This window comes from Sinocyclocheilus grahami, unplaced genomic scaffold (assembly GCF_001515645.1).
Source record: "Sinocyclocheilus grahami isolate Dianchi unplaced genomic scaffold, SAMN03320097.WGS_v1.1 scaffold759.1, whole genome shotgun sequence".
NCBI classification, from domain to species: Eukaryota; Metazoa; Chordata; class Actinopteri; order Cypriniformes; family Cyprinidae; genus Sinocyclocheilus; species Sinocyclocheilus grahami.
This window is the reverse complement of record NW_015505938.1, coordinates 555,143-567,131: the sequence shown is the minus strand read 5'-3', so window position 1 is coordinate 567,131 and position 11,989 is coordinate 555,143. Positions and strand designations below refer to the sequence as shown.

The window sequence follows — 11,989 nt, the reverse complement described above, 5'->3', positions numbered from 1 at the left end:
CTGTGTTTTTCGTTGTGAAAGCGAAACTACTTTGTTTGGTCTTCCAAAAGAGGACAATATCCGCTTCATCATGCCTAGAGCTGATCCGTGCTGGTCGCTGAGGAAATACATCAACTTTCACCGTGGACAAAGCAGAGTCCAGCCCGCCTCACCTCACTCTATCCCGGAATCTGCGCACGCTAAGCCGGGGCTTCCCCTCACGCTAGGCCGCTGTGTTTTTCATTGCCACTGATGATTCAAACGCGAGTTTTGGGCAGTAGAGTAGCACTTGTTGTTTGTCATTTCTCCGATCACAAATGCAGACAGAGTTTTATGTTTACGCGGCGCGATGCAATGCAACGCGTAAAAAGACAGTATAAGTCATTATAATCAGTAATTATATCCCCACTGGATGCAACAAATGCCTCGTTTATAATGGGTTTTCATGTTTATGTCTTGTCGCTCCGGCCGGACACGGCATCAACAGTATGTGAGGGGCGTAACATTTCTGTCACACGCTTGAGGTATTCGGCCAATCACAACGCACTGGACAGCTGGCCAATCACAGCACACCTCGCTTTTTCAGACCGATGAGCTTTGTAAAAATTTATGCATTTCAAAAAGGCGGGGCATAGAGGAGAAACAATAATGTACAGTATGTGGAAAATAATGTGTTTTTTGAACTTTAAACCGCATAAACACATTTCATTACACCAAATACACAATAATGTTGTTCTTTTTAGCAGCATCATATGACCCCTTTAAACCATATTAGTTTAAACTGCTGATATACATTTTTCTGAGTGCACACATCCGAAGCACACGGACAGAAAGCGGCTGTCAAAGCATGTGAGTAACACAAGTTTACGTTAAAAACACACAAGTTACAAAAACAGTCGGTTATGTCTGTGAAGTTAAACAGCTGGGAAATAAATTGTATTTTTATATTAGATCTGTGTGGCAGCAGCAATGTTCAGTGTTCTGCCAAAGACAGAACAGTTTGCATGTTTTGCTCAAACTTTCGCCATGGCATTAGAGCTGGTACACCTTTGTGGCTTGCGAAAACACAATGGCGGTGCCGTGGGTGGAAGTGCAGATTAAGGGGCGGTAATATTATAATGAGATCCCTTTGCCACGTCACTAGGGGAGCGAAATCAGACGCCATCGTTTTGCTCGAAAAAGTCTTACTACACTTTTTTTCTGCAAATCTACTAAGAAGCTCAATAAATAGTGTTTAAGCATCATAATGATTTTTTAAATACTCAATTTGTTCTTTTTGTTCAATGTCACGTCTAATTTCTTTTGGTTTGTTTACAAATGAGGTGTCATTTAGTCCATTTATGAACAATTCCCATGAGAAGGTTCATTCAGGTTAAGCTTCTTTCTCATCTCGAGAAGGGGTGCATTTCCCAAAAGCATCGTTAGCTAACTATGGTCGCAAGTTCCATTGAACTATTGGTAACAATGGAACTTGCGACCATAGTTGCTTTTGGGAAACACACCCAAGGTTAGCAAAACATCTACCCACTAATGGCTGGGACAATGCATCTCAGTGATTCAAATCTTTTTAATCTATTAACGATTTGTTCATCGAATCATTCAGTGGCCTTTCTACATGGTTATGCCTGCAGGTGGCGACAACCAAATCTTTTGTGTGTTATGGAGCTAGTAAGTCATTGTCATTCACTCGAGCAAGTATACCGAAACAAGCCTTGTTGTATTTTATTAAACTTTGCTTATCTGGAATACTACGAAACTCCATAAACAGTGTTCATCAATTTTTTCATTGCCACCTCCAAGTTCATTCAGTTAGTTTACAAATTAGATGTTTATTCAGTGGTTCTTTTGCTCAGTCTTGTTGACTCGTGTAGTGAAGGAGGCGTATTCTTTCAGCATGTTCAACCAATGAAATTCTCCTTTAGAGAATGTGCTCGAATGCTATTGGTTTGTGCTATAGTCAGGAAAGCATGCACATGTTTCCAAAGGGAGATCCAGTGAAAGCGCAGCATCGAATTGAATGATAACGATTTGTTCACTTAAAAGAGTTGTTTAAAACGCTGATTCTTTCACGAACAAACAACCACTAGTACACAATCAGTCCACACCCAGATAGCACACGTACGTCTGCAAGATGTCTGTTAAAGATCGCTTCATCTGGAAAGCATCTGCTGTGTACAAACATCTGATAGACGTCTTTAAAATGTCAGTTTTACATTCATTCTAAATCATAAACATCTTAAAGACATCTTCTAAACGTCTATTTGACATCTGTTAAGAAATGTCCTATAGACATAATGCTTATGAGCAAACACTCTAAAAATATGTCTTGCAGATGTAAATGCAAACGTCAAATAGACATCTCCATTATGTAGGCCTATGTGTGCTATCAGGGCAGTTGCACTCACTCAATCAGGATTTACCTTCAATCAGGTAATCGAAAGCCTTTACATGTTGGGGAGTGTGTTTGTTGATGTTTTAATTGATCGATGGAGTTAATTGATGAAGTGTTTTGGCAGGTGATGTTGTGTAGCCACACGCTTTTAATTCTTCACACGTTTTAAAGTTGAAGCACGTGGTCGAGTTTGTCTCTCGCTGTTTTATTTTAACAGTCGACGTGTTTCTCTGTCATTATTTTTCTGAGTTAATTGATAAAGAGATGCTTTTGCAAATGTTGTCACATGAATGATCACAAGTGTGGGTTTATGAGCTGCTAATTGTGTTCGATTAAAACGGATCTAAAACGGATAATGAGATAAAATAACTTGTTTTGAGGAACGAATACCGAATCACGAACAGACTGTTGGGATGTTAAACACAATCTGGAGCCTTACCCCCTCTCCTACTGCTTCTATGAGACATATTTAACTTTCATGCTTGTTACTCTTTCTTCAATGACTCGTTTTTATTAAATACAGATGACAATGCAAATGTGACTTTAATATGAGTTTCAAACCAAGCAAACCTCTTATATAAAGTGCTTGGGAGTCGTGGATTGCTTATCATAGGGCTTTATCAATAGTTTAGAAAATTAAGAAACTTAAGGCTCGTTATTGATTATTACATCTCTCTGTGTGTGTTTCATCGATTTAAGTCATTGATATATGAAGCTACTCACAAGAATGAACCAAATATTAAAGACTGGGTGACTAAATGTAAGGTTCAAGAATTGGTTTTCATTTATCAAGTCCATTTCTGGCCCCTCATGCTGGATAGGTTTGTGTGTGTGTGATTGTATTGAGTGAAGAAGTGGACAGATTGCGGATGATAAGTGAGGGAATGGACCAAACGGTAAAAAAAGTGTATGTGTGTAAATATGGATGTGTCACCGAGGCTCAGAAGATGACAGGAGTATAATGTGCTGAAATGATTGACAGTTTATGTATTATTCATGCAATCCTGTTGATCTGAAAGAGAGAGAGATGGAGAGACACAGACAAACAGAGAAAGAAATAAAAAGAGACAAATTGCCTGCACCTCTGTAGACTGTTCGAGCTGAATGGCTGTATTTAAACCTTGAGCGACTGCAGTGTCAAATCAACAGAATTTTCTCATTAAGCTGCCACAATACACATTTTAAGTGTATTTCGGTACTAAATACCATAGATCTGTAACCAAGATCTATTGTTGTGAATGTTTGTTGAATGAATCTGAGGCCCATTTAGAAACATTACTGATTGTACAATGGCTCCTTATTAGTATTATTAGTATTGGTATTTTGATTCATCCTAGTGACTTCTGGTTTTAGCCATTTGGTTTTGGTTGTTCTAATTTGTTCAGTAGGTTGCGTAAATGAGTTTAAATATGCATTTAGTTCAGATTGACCTGAATGCTGCCATTTTTGTTTATGAGCGCACATTTTTGGAGCCAATAACCGGAGCCATAATTGTCATGGAAGAGACATCGAAAAATACATTTTATTCTGTTGAGAACCCTCCAAAAACTTCTGGCACTGGTGGAACATCTACAGTAGTATAATTTAATTATTTTTTGCAGTTTAAAGGGATAGTTCACCCAAATTACCTCATGATTTACTCACCCTCAAGCCATCTTAGGTGTATACAACTTTCTTCTTTCAGATGAATACAATCGGAGTTATATTAAAAATGTCCAGGCTCTTCCAAGCTTTATAATGGCAGTGAATGGGTTTCAAGATTTTGAAGCCCAAAAAAGTGCATCCATCTGTAAGAATTACAGAACCTCAGACACTTTGATCTTTCTGAGACAGACAATACACACACAGTGCATTAACATATAGACATCTGTTTCCACATCTCACTGAGAGAAAATGCGGGAAAACGTCTCTCACATATGCATCAGTTCCGAAACTCAGATACTTTGATCTCCTGAGAAACAGACAATACAAACTTACACGGGCATCTTGGAGAAACCCCACATAGTGGTGGTGCAGGAAACGCCTCTCTCACATATGCATCAGTTCCTTTTCATCTCCTCCCTCCACTTGATTCACTCAGAATGGTCAATAGTATAATGTTCTATATGAATGCAAATAAGATTTATAGTCATGTTTGGTTTCATTTGAAATATATTCAGGGTGAGTGGTACAATGGTCTTAATCTTACAAAAGTAGACTAAAAGATAATACAGATCCTAAGAGTTAAGAGATACTTTGATTACCGTAGAGGGTCATTCCATGCAAATTACCTTCTGTTCCCATTGAGGTGCAAACCTCTGGGACCTGGGTTAGTGTAAATTCCAATTGTTTGTACATGCCTCCACTTGGGGGATGTTTTATCTTGGTTTTGTATTTAAAGGATTGCAGCAAGAGGGTCGGGGCGATTCTGTTATCAGAGAGCCCGTAGCATGGAATGTGTCCACACACTCAATACTATGTATTTTCCTAAAGTCAGGTATGAATCCTTTACTCTTAGATTTGTCTATGAGAATTTGATGTCTTGTATTGATTTGATATCTTTGAATTGGCTATGTAGATAATTGGCATAATACATATTTACCTGACTGTTAATAAATTGTTACGTTTGAATTCATTCTGATTACTCTGAAGTTATTATTATTAAGTAGATTAAGTGAAGGCCTATGTTTCCACAAAGCTGCGTCCAGGGTTAAGTGCATACTAAATCTCAGGTTAGATGAAGCATGGGGCACATCAGGTGAGATTATGGGTTTCTGACTAACCGCTTGACCTTAGTTTAAGTTGTACTCAGTTACGTTAACCATGCATATTGTTTCAGCATTAATTAAGTTGTACGTAGTTATATTAACTATCAGGGGCTAGACAGAGGGTCTAGCAGAACCGCTGATTAATGTTTGAGCATTACATGGGTAACTGAAGGGGGCTAAACAGACCTACTATTTAAAGCATATTAAATAGTATTAGCCACAAACCTCTGGCTAAGGATCAAACTGGCGAGTTTGTGATCGTGGGTCCCACGCATAGCGGCCGCCGTGAGGCACCCTAAGTGACATAGATTCCTAATGAACGAGTAAATATAAGTAAAGAGTTAACTAGAATAATCGAATGTCAGAATAATTAGAGACCGACAAACAACCAATTTGCCTTTCAACCTAAATTCGAGATCATACTAAAATGGAGACAGATTAGATACTAAAATGGAGTCAGATTTGAGTTAAACCTAAATTGAATAACTCTGCTCGCTGAAAAGAACGAACACGCAAGAAACCTTCATCCACCACTGGATACCTTCAATGGGCCAAGTGTATGGACCTTACATATCCATCATAAAAAGTACTCCACATGGATCCAAGGATTATGGAGATTATGATGTATAGAGATTATGGTTTATAAAGTTTTAAAGATGGATATTTTTCATGCACTAACGCATCGATTCGCTTCAAAAGGCCTTTATTAACCCTCCCGGAGCCGTGTGGAGTACTTTTTATGATGGATGGATGCACTTTTTTGGGCTTCAAAATCTTGACCCCCATTCACTGCCATTATAAAGCTTGGAAGAGCCTGGACATTTTTTTTTATAGAACTCTGATTAAATTCATCTGAAAGAAGAAATTCGTATACACATATGGCTTGAGGGTGAGTTAATCATGAGGTAATTTTCATTTTTGGGCGAACTATCCCTTTAAATGCTGCTTTCATTGCAAGTCTTGAATGGCCATCAATGGATAAACTTGTTTTTCGACCACTTTTTGGGCCACACCGAATTGTTCACAACCAAAATGTCTTAGTGTCAGTCTATTATTATTTCCAATAGTTTATTGTCCCATTTTGTGGGACTGCTGAGCTTGGCTTTTTATCTTGCTATAGAAAAAAGACAACAATAGACTGCTTAAATGAATTACACGAGTATGAAAATTGTATTATAATGTTCTTTAAGAGTGTTGGGCAACCAGTTGTGCACCAAAGCAATGCATTCCCAAAAGGCTACTGCCAATTAGTGTAATTTTAATTGTGTGTGCTCATCAGTCATTTTTACACATTCAGAAATTGCTATTTGAATACCTATTAAACCGTTTTAGTGCCATGCTGGACTGAACGAACGACACAGCCCCTTTTGTTCGGTCAGCAAATTTTAGTTCTCGAACGTGTTTTGTTCATATTTATTCAGTTCATTCATTAAAGAGTGGCTTGTCAAAGACTTAAAGCAATTGTATCAAAGTTTTTTACCTTGAAATATCAGTTCCAAAATTATTCTGATGGCACACTGAATTTTAATAAGCCGAATGGCTTCTGATGCTTTCTCACGTTCCTCCCGAAACATCTGTTTTGCGAGGAGTGAGCTTGGTGAACGTGTAGGAAATCCCGCTAAAAGGGTGGATTGTTTTACGGCAGCAACAAATGCATGTGTACAGCTATCCATTGCAATTACGACAGTGATATATTAACGACAGTGAATGCCACTTAACTGTAGGGGACTCCAAAGTCCAAAAAACACACAAAACTACTACATACAGCTGCTTTAAATTCACTCTGATTCATTCAGTGAAGGAATATATTCATTTGGTTGGTCCAGCCAATGCAATCTGTGCTCATTCTGCAGTATAACACTATTTACTTGTGTTACAATCAGTTTTTGAAGGCAGGATAAGGTCACCAAAGCAGTCAAGCACTTTACAAAGGAAGGATGATTTGTTCACTTAAAAGATTTGTTCAAAAACACATAGTCATTCTCGATCGAAACACCTCTAGATAGTAATAATTAAGTCTCAACACCATTCAAAGAGTTACAGAGCCATTGTTGCCCCTTAGATGTATTACTTCCAGCTTCAGGAGTTTCTAAAATCCAGGTCGAAGATGGCCACTGAGCCCTTGGAGAGTCGCTCCTCTGACCCGTCGTTCTTTAGAATATTACTCACAGTATCTGAGCTCGGACAACAAGGGAGAGTAATTGGAAACCAGTACCGAGCTATTATACAGAGGATAAGTGAGAGGGAAGAGCATTGATTTTAAGCTCTGCTGGATCTTACCCTGCTCTTATGAGAAACAGGAAATTGATTGTGAGTTTGAACCTCTTCATCATAATGAATATTAGATGCCAAAATTGTCAGCTAATGAATATGTCCGCATGTATCAAAGTTAAACGTGACTGCTCGCTCACGATTCTTTAGAAATTATTTGTTGCACTCTCTGTCACAGGCCGGTCATGCGATTGATTTTACTGGCATGTGGGAGTGCAGACGTGACCTTGAATGAAGTGCGAAGGACCCATGGTTCATTTCCATGCTTCTTACGGCGCATTCTTCAGCAGTAAAATTCAATTATCGTCACGAACTGAGAGAAGCGTGTGACCTTATGAGTGAGCGTGTTATATTTCAGAGTCCCAGGTTTTACTTTTTCTATTCTATTAAACATTTGCCATCACAATTGATTCACTGAAGGACACCGAGTCTTGAAGTCTTTCAAATGAGAAGTTTAAGTGCAGGTTTAATGGAGTAATTGTTCATAATTTGTCCCCCTTAAAACGCCGGAAAGCATCGCTATCTGATCCGGTAGTCTGATGAGCGATTAAAGGTCCGTCTGTCTCATTGATTAATGCTAATTTCGACCCTGGGGTCGGACTGAATCAAAACAGTGGCCCGAACGCCCCAGTGCCCGATGACAAATATTCAAGTCATGGCGACTCTGTGAAATCATATCTTCTGAGGCAATATTTATTGTTGCACAAATTAGTGGCACTAGTGGCCATTAATGTAATTTATAGCGATCTGGATTACAATTTAAGAGTCATCAAAGTGATTAGCAAGAAACGGAAAGGAGAGCACGCCAGACAGCGAAAGGAGGAGAAAGAGAGGTCTGACTTTGCAGAAAAACATTGTTGTATGATATCTACCTCCACCCTACATGAATCTCTGTTGACAGCATTTGCAGTTGCTTACCACTGAATATCATTGGTAATTTGTTCTTCAGTTTGGCTTCATGGATCCAGTAAAGCACTTAGAATGGAAATAAACGTTAAGACTCGCATTATACATGTTAACATGAGACTTATATGGGAGAATAATTGACTAATCTTGTCTCAAAGTCATATGCAAGACGTATTACAATCTACGCTATGATGCTTTAAAGTAACCCTGTAATTTTCTTATGATACCGTCATGAAAGATTACCGAAAGCAAATTGCACTCACAGGAATTACATTACCAGAAATTAATCTGCCTAGAATTCAGCCGCTAAAAAGGATGATTTAGACAATTAAATAAACATATTTATGTGCTTTTAAATGCTTTTAACAAAAATGTGAGCCTAAAATATCTACTTTTAGGCCCTCAAAGTGCTAAGTCCTGTTTACTTCAATTTCAAGTGATTTACTGTAACCGTGATTAGTTTTTTAAAACTGAGGAACGAGTCAAAATTATTTTCTGTGGTAATCAACAAAACCACAAATGCTGTCTAGATAGGCTCTAAAAGCAGCACTTTTTTTTTTTTTTAATTTAAGTCTAAAGTCTTAAGGTAATTTTATGTTTTATTGGCTTTTATCACTTAAACACAGAATACGATGTATATATAATGTAATTCCCCCTTCGCCGAGAGTTTGATTGACAGGCGATCTGACCAATCATAACGCAGAATCTGTCATTTTGTCTGACAAACAAACCAGACAGGAGAGTAGTTATACATCGGTGGACTTGAACTTGAAAAATGGTGTATTGACGTCTTCCTGCAGTTGAAACAAGATACCTTCTGATGTTCATTCATGTTTATTTCGTGCTCTAACTAGTAAAGCTGAAGAAAGGATCGGTTCACATGCGTGCTTTTAAATGCTTTTAACAAAAATGTGAGCCTAAAATATCTACTTTTAGGCCCTCAAAGTGCTAAGTCCTGTTTACTTCAATTTCAAGTGATTTACTGTAACCGTGATTATTTTTTTAAAACTGAGGAACGAGTCAAAATTATTTACTGTGGTAATCAACAAAACCACAAATGCTGTCTAGATAGGCTCTAAAAGCAGCACTTTTTTTTTTTTTTAATTTAAGTCTAAAGTCTTAAGGTAATTTTATGTTTTATTGGCTTTTATCACTTAAACACAGAATACGATGTATATATAATGTAATTTCCCCTTCGCCGAGAGTTTGATTGACAGGCGATCTGACCAATCATAATCAGAATCTGTCATTTTGTCTGACAAACAAACCAGACAGGAGAGTAGATATACATCGGTGGACTTGAACTTGAAAAATGGTGTATTGACGTCTTCCTGCAGTTGAAACAAGATACCTTCTGATGTTCATTCATGTTTATTTCGTGCTCTAACTAGTAAAGCTGAAGAAAGGATCGGTTCACATGCCGCTTGAACTGAGGCGCTACAGAGATCTGTCACGACACATTAAAGAGCCACAAAACTGTGTTTATTGTTTGAGTTTATTAAAAAGTGACAACATTTGAAAGCTGAGATTTTAGTCTAGTTAGCACAGCTTGACTCAGAAATTGAGCACTAGCTCAAATATTCTAATGGAAACTAACATAGCTTTATATCTTGCAAGCAACATCAGAATAAAACGTATAAAGCAATTAATAAGTCGAAAATTAAATTTAATCTGCCATAGCCTACTCTCTTGTGGGCTTTCATCTAAATCATTTAAATTAGGCTATTTTTCCCCCAGAATGCACTGAAAATTCACAGTAGCATACTGTATGCAGACTGTACAGAAGAGGACTGTTGAGAATACAGTAATATACTGTGAAAACAACAAAAATAATTTACTGTGCATTTTTATAGTTATGCATTTGGCAGATTCTTTTATCCAAAGTGACTTACATTGCATTCAAATAAGTATACGATTTTATCAATTCCTACAATCTCTTGAAATCGAACCCATGACCTTGGTGTTTCTAAGGTCATGCATGCTATAATATTTAAACAACAGATTGCTAAAGTAGTGGTTTGGATCGCTCTTTGTTATCTGTTTTATTTATTTTGATGTCTTGTTGCCAACGTCTGGCCCGTCTTGCCATCCTGGGTGTGTCCCACTTGTGTTTGGATGAGATGCAGTTGGCAGGATCGAGAGAGAACGACTACTGTGAGTCCACACTAATGCGCGAGTCTGTTTGGATGGGTAGAATTTAAATGGATAGCTGAGAGAGAGAGAGAGAGAGAGAATTTTTTGCGTGTGTGTAATCATACTCCATTTTCATTAGCTGGAAAACCAACCCCCAGTGAAATGACATGAAGAATAGGCATTATGAGACGCGAAAGTGATTGTCTGTTTCGTGATGCTAGCAGCTCCTTGTTTACGTGGCCCATGTAGTTCAGTGTAAAGAGCTGGTGGTGGGATCTTTCTCATAAACACACACACACACACACACACACACACTACTACAGGAGCTAATTACAGGCATTGTGTGAGGGCACCTGAAATAGAGTCGTGTGCTCCTCAAATAGCCTCGCGTTCGGCTTGGTGGCCTCAGATGAGACGGTGAGGAGATTTTAGGTCAGACTCTTGTTAGCAGACAGTACTGAAGTATGCAAAATGTCAAGTCAGATTTCAAGTCAAATTTATTTGTATAGTGCTTTTCACAATACATATTGTTTCAAAGCAGCTTTACAGGAAATCATGATGTTGATGTTTATATCTTAACATTTTTATGCCTCATCAAGTTGGGAGATAATATTTTGTGATGATACATTACAAAATGTAATTTTGTGAAGCAGTTAATCCTTTGAGATATGCTATATATCATCCTATGTGAGTATACTGTATTTATGTCAATAAAGTTGGACATACTTATGTATCCAACTTTGTTTAAAGAGCAGGGAGATAATATAGTTACATTTTGCGATGATACAAGCAATCAAGCCATTGAGATATGCTATATAATATATACTGTTTGTCACCCTATGTGGTTATACTGCATGTATAAAGATAAAGTTGGACATATTTTATATACAACTTTATATATATAGTTAAATTTTGTGACAAAAAAAATCTGGCAGTTGAGAGTTGCTATATATATTATATATAGCTTTACGTGACTGTACTGTATGTATGCAGATAAAGTTGGATATATTTATACATCTAACTTTATATAGAGAGCTGTGCGAAAATATAGTTACATTTTGCAAAGAAATAAGTCAACAATTGAGATTTGTTATATAGTGTATATTGCTTTACAGGAGTATACATATAGAGCTGTGTGATGATAATATAGTTTGCACTGGATCAGAAAATCAGTGGACAACTGAATGTGTCTAACGCTGTAAAGTCCTCTGGTCTTCATAATGCAGATGTAGCTTCTCCTCTGCAGAGTTATGGTGATGACCGTCTTGATTTTCCTCCAGCTCTAAAAGCAGGGTTTTGGCTCCATCTGACAAGAGCGAGTGTATTAATTCAGTCTAAAAGAGGGATCGCAGCACTCCAGCGGAGTGGACTTGAGTTCGGTCCAGACTCGCTTGTCATTCAGAGAGGGACGGAAGACGCTTGTCCAGTCATCTATTCTGTTCTGTTCTGTTCTCTTCTGTTCTCTTCTCAGTTGGTCTCAGCTTGACTTTTTTTTTTTTTACTTGTAGCGTCTGGACCAATCAAACACACAATATATATTTTGTTTTTACATTTAACAAAT

The 11,989-nt window shown here is 37.8% G+C and overlaps 2 long non-coding RNA genes across 2 annotated transcripts in view; one reads left to right on the top strand and one right to left on the bottom strand.

Moving 5' to 3' along the window:
* The window catches only part of LOC107561179 (uncharacterized), an 88,223-nt gene that overhangs the window by 2,201 nt on the left and 74,033 nt on the right, over positions 1-11,989 (top strand). The window lies entirely within an intron of this gene.
* LOC107561180 (uncharacterized) overlaps positions 1-11,989 on the bottom strand; it is a 17,668-nt gene that overhangs the window by 1,561 nt on the left and 4,118 nt on the right. Inside the window, exon 2 of the long non-coding RNA XR_001605819.1 lies at positions 9,806-9,817. This is a non-coding gene — a long non-coding RNA (uncharacterized lncRNA). The remainder of the gene's footprint in view (positions 1-9,805; positions 9,818-11,989) is intronic.